This window comes from Aplysia californica, unplaced genomic scaffold (assembly GCF_000002075.1).
Source record: "Aplysia californica isolate F4 #8 unplaced genomic scaffold, AplCal3.0 scaffold00310, whole genome shotgun sequence".
NCBI lineage: Eukaryota > Metazoa > Mollusca > Gastropoda > Aplysiida > Aplysiidae > Aplysia > Aplysia californica.
In genome coordinates this window covers 519,616-527,115 of record NW_004797580.1, presented here as the reverse complement: position 1 = coordinate 527,115, position 7,500 = coordinate 519,616, and the positions used below count along the sequence as shown (strand labels likewise).

Sequence of the window (7,500 nt, the reverse complement as noted above, 5' to 3'; positions counted from 1 at the left end):
CATGTCTTCTTATCTGAGCAAATGAACTGGCATCTACTGAAGAAAATAAATATTCGAATGGAAGAAACATCATAATATTTATAGCGCCCACAATGACTTCAAAGTAAGAACTGGTAAACCTCATCACCGTTTCCTTGCAATATAAAGAGAGAGAGAGAGAGAGAGAGAGAGAGAGAGAGAGAGAGAGAGAGAGAGAGAAAGAGAAAGAGAAAGAGAAAGAGAAAGAGATAGAGAGATAGAGAGAGAGAGAGAAAGGAGCAGAGAGAGAGAAAGGGGCAGAGAGAGTGAGAGAGAGAAAGAAAGAGAGAGAGTGAGAGAGAGACAGAGAGAGATGCACAATGAGAGAGAGAGAAAGGGGCAGAGAGAGAAAGAGAGAGAGAGAGAAAGAGAGAGAGAGAGAGACAGAGAGAGAGTGAGACAGAGAGAGAGAGAGTGTGAGAGAGAGAGAGAGAGAGAGAGAGAATTTCATTGCTGTACATGCTACTAGAGATGAACTCATCAGCTTATAGAGAAAGTCCCAGAATTTAACACACTATTTTAATTCAATAATTACCCAGGAGACCCCAAAAAGTCCAACTATCACTAGCAAACGAATCCGGTGAGCTACCAGAGAGCTGGCCATGGACATATATAAGGCATCGCGGTGGAATCAGGCACTCGTCAAAATAATGAATTCCAAGAAATCGGCATTTTGCGGCCAATTTGGAATTTTTTTCTTTCGAATTTTTGTTTTGTGTCTCAACACCTTTTATGTCAATCTAAATACACATTTCCATGTGAATTTTACCGAAAAACGTTTGTTAAAGGCACAAAATTTGTAATTTTTCAGTTTTCAAGGGTTCTCAAGCTACTGAATTTACCAAACTTTGGAGACCATGTTCTCGCTAATTTTACCTCTAAAACCAGATGGCCCCAACCTCCTTCAATCACACATATTATCTTGACTTGTACTGAAGACAGATAAGTAGTTTTTCCCTTGAAAGCAAAACAAATAAACAAGCTCCAAAAGATACCAATAATCTACATCCGCTGCACTTGACGAGAGCCTGATTCTACCGCGTCATGACACATAATATGGTCGAAGTCTAAACCAATCCGCTTACTCAAAGAGTAAAAAATCTTTTTGATCTCAGTTGAAGTTGTCGAAGCGGGTTTGCAAAATAATAAATCGCTAGCATAATTTTTAGAGCCTGTTTTAAAACAGGCATACGCTCAACATAAAAGCAATTTATATTAATGTTATTGTTGTCGTTATTACTATTATTATTTTCATTATCATTACTATAATGATAATTGTCATTATTATTGTAATTATTAGTTATAATAATAATAATAAAAATGATAATAATAATAACAATAATAATAATAATTATATAATGATTATGATTATGATTATTATTATCATGACTACTACTGCCACTACTACCACTACTTTTATTGTTACTACTGATCATAACTCAAAATATATATCTTGATTGTAAGGATAACAATTAAAAAAAAAGAAAATATGAAAAAGAATATTATGTCCCAGTAAAAGGTTGTTTCCGACCCTCTAGTCATCCTGAATTCTTTTAATGACTCGGTATTTACTGTTAATTATATAATGTTTATTATTTGATTACTTTTCGTTTAATTAAGTGTCAGCCGTACTAGACTCAGAGTAGCCCAATCACATGTTTTCGCTTTTAGAGCAAAGTGCAATATCGTTGATCAGGAAATTGCACAAGATTGAAACTATTTAGTTATGCATTAATAGTTTATAGAAACACGGAAACAAAAACACAAGAAAAAAACAAAACAAACAAAAAACAAAACAAATCAACAACATCATGATTGATGACATAATCCGACAGCTATCGTAAACATAAAGGACCACCTCTCAAGGCAATGCCAGTATGGAAGATGACACAAAATCAATTAAGAGGCCCTATATTGTTTTGTATAATCTACGCAAGGCGTCTCTTTGATTTTGCTTCTCTACTTCGTGGGTTTTTTGTTTGTCTCTCTGTTGTTGTTGTTGTTGTTGTTGTTGTTGTTGTTGTTGTCATCGTTGTTGTTGTTGTTTTTGTTGTTGTTGTCATCGTTGTTGTTGTTGTTGTTGTTGGTGGTGGTGGTGTTGATGTCGTTGTTGTTATAGTAGTAGTTGTAGTAGTGGTAGTTGTTGTTGCAGTTGATGTCGTTGTTGTTGTCACTGTTGTCACTGTTGTTGTTGTTGTTGTTGTTGTTGTTGTTGTTGTTGTTGTTGTTGTTTTTGGTGAGGGTGTTGATGTCGCTGTTGTTATTGTTATTGTAGTTATAGAAGTTGTTGTTGTTACTGTTATCGTTGTTTTTTATTCTGTTGTTGGACCACGGAGCGGACTGCCTTGATTTTAACTGGGAGTTCTGAATTTGGGTTGTACTTGGGAGTTAAGGGTCTCCACCCACTAAGCTCTTCCTATCGTGTATGTGTATTAAATCTGGAGGTCCCAACTCTTATTACATAATCCTGTGGTATAGAAAGTGGTCTTATACCAATGCAATTAATGACCAATGGCCATTTTCTTGTTCTTGTTCTTGTTCTTATTCTTGTTCTTGTTCTTGTTCTTGTTCTTGTTCTTGTTCTTGTTCTTGTTCTTCTTCTTCTTCTTCTTCTGATGATGATGATGATGATGATGATGATGATGATGATGATGATGATGATGATGATGATGATGATGATGATGTTTCTGCATCTGTTGCCATCGCCGCGTTAACCACTGTTTCTTTTTAAAAATATTATTTTTCTTTCTTACAGTAAGTGTTTTACGGCGCTCGCAACTGCATAAGGTCATAATATGAGCGAACGGGACACACTCAACTTTTTAAGTTGGTAGGGAATGTTGAATTTTGCCCAGGTGGCGACCGAAGCCTAATCTTACCGATTTTAGACTACCAATTGATCTTTAACGTGCGCAACTTGCTCACGGGCCCTCCAAGATTTTTCGCTCTTGTCCGAGAAGGCTAAAATGTTATTTACCCCATTCCCTTCCCTCGTCCACTACCATGATAATCACCAATCAACAAACTACATAAAAGACCCCCAAAAAACACAAACGCTTATAAGCAGAGCATTAAGTACAACCCCCTCCCCCCTAAAAACAAAAAGAACAAAAAGAACAAAAAGAACAAAAAGAACAAAAAGAACAAAAAGAACAAGAAGAACAACAACAATTTAAAAAAAAATATATTTAAAAAAAAGAAAAAAGAGAAAGAAAACAGCGTTACCAAAACCCATCTCGCAGCTAATATCCAGATTCAAACGTCCAACCTCCTTCTTGTCAGTCAGATTCTTTATCAACTAGAGGTCGCAAAATTCGGATATTCTATAAGGATAACCGAATAATTCTCAACGAAACATTTTCCTACTCTCTTTCCTGACCCGTCTGCCGAAGTGGGTGCACCGATTTGTTGAAGTAGTGCTAACCCGTTTGTCAAAGTGGTTCCAACCCATTTGCCGAAGCGGTTCATGTCATATTATTTGCACAAAGAGGTGCTTTAACATATTATCCAGATTTTGCTAAAGCGACTCATTGCCCAGCCCTATCACCAACGCCATCCCATCCTCTACGACGTAACCCATTTCTACATAGAGATTAGATTTTCTTTCACTGTTTCTGTCCAACCCCCACTTTCCCTCTCATTCTCTCTCTCTCTCTCTCTCTCTCTCTCTCTCTCTCTCTCTCTCTCTCTCTCTCTCTCTCTCTCTCTTTCTCTCTCTCTCTCTCTCTCTCTCTCCCTCTTCTCCTTCCTTATTTTTCTTTCTTTCTTTCTCTCTCTTTTACTGTTTCTGTTCAACCCCATCCCCCTCTTCCCTCTCCTTCTCTCTTTCTCTCTTTTTTTCTTCTCTTTCCTTCTTTTTCTTTCTTTCTTTCTCTCTCTCAGTGTTTCTGTCAACCCCTCTCTCTTATCTCTTTCTTTCCTCTCTATCTCTTTCTTTACTTTTCTTTGTCTGTCTGTCTGTCGGTCTGTCTGCCTGCTTGTCTGTCTGTCTGTCTGTCAGCTCCTCTCTATCACCACTCTCTTTCTCTATCAATCTCTCTCTCTCTCTCTCTCTCTCTCTCTCTCTCTCTCTCTCTCTCTCTCTGTGTCTGTCTCTCTCTCTCTCCCACACCTCCCTCAATCACTAAGAAAAAAATCAATACTGCCCTGAAATAATTAACACAACCAACCATCACGCTACCACGACAGCTCCAGATTATCCCCTAGAATCGTTGACACTAGCACCCTCCCACTATGAACATCGGAGACAATGTAGAAAAACTTCTTTTTGTTGTTTAGTTTGAGTAAGGTTTTTACGGCGCTCGCAACTGCATAAGGTTACATGAGCGCCAGGGGGTGGATGCAAACAGAGAAGTCCAAACAGGGAATCAAGCTTTCTCTGCTCACCTCCCTAGCCTCAACAGCACAAAGTCTGCTTCCACTATCAAGGCACCCCGGAAATAGTGTTTCGTAAGAGAGTGACAAACCTACAAAAGATGTAGAAAGGATGAAGAAAGAAAAAGCACAATCCCCCCTATGTTGTTCCGGCACAGTATGAGCAAAACATTGCTAAATCAGCCCATTTACAATTCTTCTGTGCATAAAAACATGATAATATCCCCCCCCCCCCCTATGGTTGGCCTAAATACACTTCAGTCAGTAGGCAAAACTGTTGTTGCCTCTTCTCCGTAGACACGGCCAAATCGAAGTATTTGAACTTTGAGTTTAGTAAGGGTTTTACGGCGCTCGCAAGAGCATAGGGTCATATGAGTGCACGAAACACACGTTAATCGCATTCACAACAGTTCTGCCGAAAGACGACAAACGCGTTTTTGACTTTAGAGCAGTTTCGAGAAAAAAAAATGTTTTTTGTCAGCGTAATCATTTAAAAATCGAGTCATTCCGAAATTGTGAGTTCTAATTTATTTTTAAAAATTAGTCACAGTTTCAATTTCATTTTTTCACACAAGTAGGGCAACAAATCAGGCTTTCGATTCAGCAAATTATATTAAAAAAATATGGCGCAAAAATAAAAAAAGGCGTTTTGTCAGCTTACGGCAAGAGTTCACAGCATGGCTTGATTTTGGCCAATGTTCAGATTAAAATGTTAAAATATTCACAGCTTTTGAACTTTAACCTGACCCACGTCAACACGCGTCATTAATAGGGGATCCGGCGCAATCTTCTCCGCTGACCTCTTTTTTCTGTCACTGTTGTCCTAATATGCCTAACATATTTTGTGATTGAAATACTTTCTAACTCTCTGTGTCTAGAAAAAATTGTTCTCTTTGAATTCGCGTCTCTATATCGACTTTAAGAAACATGCGACGCTAAAAGTAGACCCTTCACCACCCCCTGCAGGACGATGACTTGGCAAAAATTGTTTGATACTAAGCCGTGATCCTATTCTTTCTATCTGTCTCAGCATTCTTCTCTGTCTCTGTTCATTTATTCTCTTACTCTGCTGTCAACAATCACTTTATATCTATACCTTTGTCCACCTCCTCCCTTCCCTGTACTAGTCAACAAATTACTAATTATGATGAAAACGATTTTTTAAAAATAGTAAACAAACACACATTGAAAACAAGCCAAGCGCAAAGTTACCTAGAAACCATCTCTAGCCCCCTCTACATGAAAGCATCTCAGTAAAAAAAACTCCTTTTAGGATTCTATTTTTTTAAATAAAGGCTAATAAGCACCACTGAAATCAATAAACAACGACTTGGAATTACTCGCTTTTTACTGCCGCTTTGGACAGATGGGGACTTTGGCAGATCACGCCGTACTTTTATTTTACTTTCTGGATGAAGAGCCAGCTCCTAGCGACAGCACCGAAGACTTGTAGCCTGAGATTAGGTCGCGTGAAATAAGACTTTAGATTCCAACACGGGAGATGGTTTTGTTTGTTGGGTATTCCGTACTTTGTAGGTCAATGTGGGAAAAAATTAGGTTCTGGTTGTGAAAGGTTGTGCTAGCACTGTTTGGAAGTCAAGAAAGGTGATGTTGACCCCGTTCGGATACAAAAAAAAAGGCGAATGTGGTAGGAAGGGATCCTCAGGGCCGCATCGCGAACTCTCTTTATCTCTCTCTCGCTCTCTCTATCTCTTTCTCTCTCTCTCTCTATCTATCTTTTTATCTGTCTATCTATCACCCCCTGTCTGTCTGTCTGTCTGTCTGTCTGTCTGTCTGTCTGTCTGTCTGTCTGTCTGTCTCTCTCTCTGTCTCTGTCTCTCTTGCCCTCCTCTCTCTCCCTCGGTTTCATCACGTTTCAACATCTGACAGATCTTCCTTAACACGAAGAGCCAAACTTATGGTACGGCACACACTGCCAGTATATAGTTTACCCTTAGACACACTTATTGAGATAGTAAAAAAAAAAAATTTCTGCTTTACGGCATCGGCAGTGCTGACATCCGTCTATTGAAAAGAAACTAAGAAATTGTATATACATTAAGATAATAAGAGTATTCAAGCTAAGCCTCAAACAGCATCCCCCCCCCCCCAAACCACTTTTTTCCCTTTCTTCCAATGATCCCTGCGATATCTTAGAGCTTTGAGATCGACCTAGACTAATCGCTACCTCAGAGTTACAAAGTTCTATCGGGCAATTTTTTGTTATTTTATGTCACTAAGACCATGCGGTCAGAAACCAAATGGTTTATCTGTTCTTTCAAAATCGTAAGATTATTCGGAGGCAATATCAAAATATTCGAAAAATCGCTTTCGAAAAAGCTTGACAGGATATGAAACTCAAAATATTTGACGTCAAATTTCTCAGAACTAGGTAAAGGTAATGTGTAGCTAAAACTGTGAATTTCTGAGGAAGCGTAATGGGAAACTCAAGCACATGACAGACTCCCTCACGTGGTGATGTGACACCACTGAAGGTACCCTGTACCTCATTCTTTACGTGAAAAGGGTTGAGAAAACCCAAAGAAAGTGCAGGCTGCGTAAATCCAGAGCCAGCAACGTTCCACGAAATAATATGACACACCATCTAATGCACTTGATCTGTGGTGGAACTTTCCGTGCCCGTATTGGTCTGATCAACCACAGTCGGACGCATGCTATTTCACTAATCCTTACTATAGTCATTTTTCCTCTACTTCTTTTGTATGTTTGTCACACTCTTGTGGCCCGCTATTTCCGGGGTGGTTTGGTAGTCGAATCTGAATTTGTGCTGTTGAAGCTAGAGAGGTGAGCAGAGTAAGTCTGATTCTCTGTAAGGACTTCTCTGTTGACATCCACCCCTAGGCGCTCATATGACCTTATGCAGTTGCGAGCGCCGTAAAACCGCTACTAAAACAAACTTCCCAAATCTAATGTATGTAATGTCCTTGTGAATCGCCGACAACAACAGGCAAACAAGGACAGACCCGTCCTTGCAGATACAACGTTTTCTCGCTGAGAAGATAATACACGACCAACACATTGTAAGACCGTGCACAAAAACATGATAGCAATACCTACTTATTGATGATGCCCAGAGTAGTGAAAACA

General features: G+C 39.1%; 1 protein-coding gene across 1 annotated transcript in view; it reads right to left on the bottom strand.

The window, feature by feature from the left end:
- Positions 1 to 7,500, bottom strand: part of LOC101850015 (otoferlin) — a gene marked incomplete at its 3' end in the record, with an annotated part of 153,974 nt that overhangs the window by 35,067 nt on the left and 111,407 nt on the right.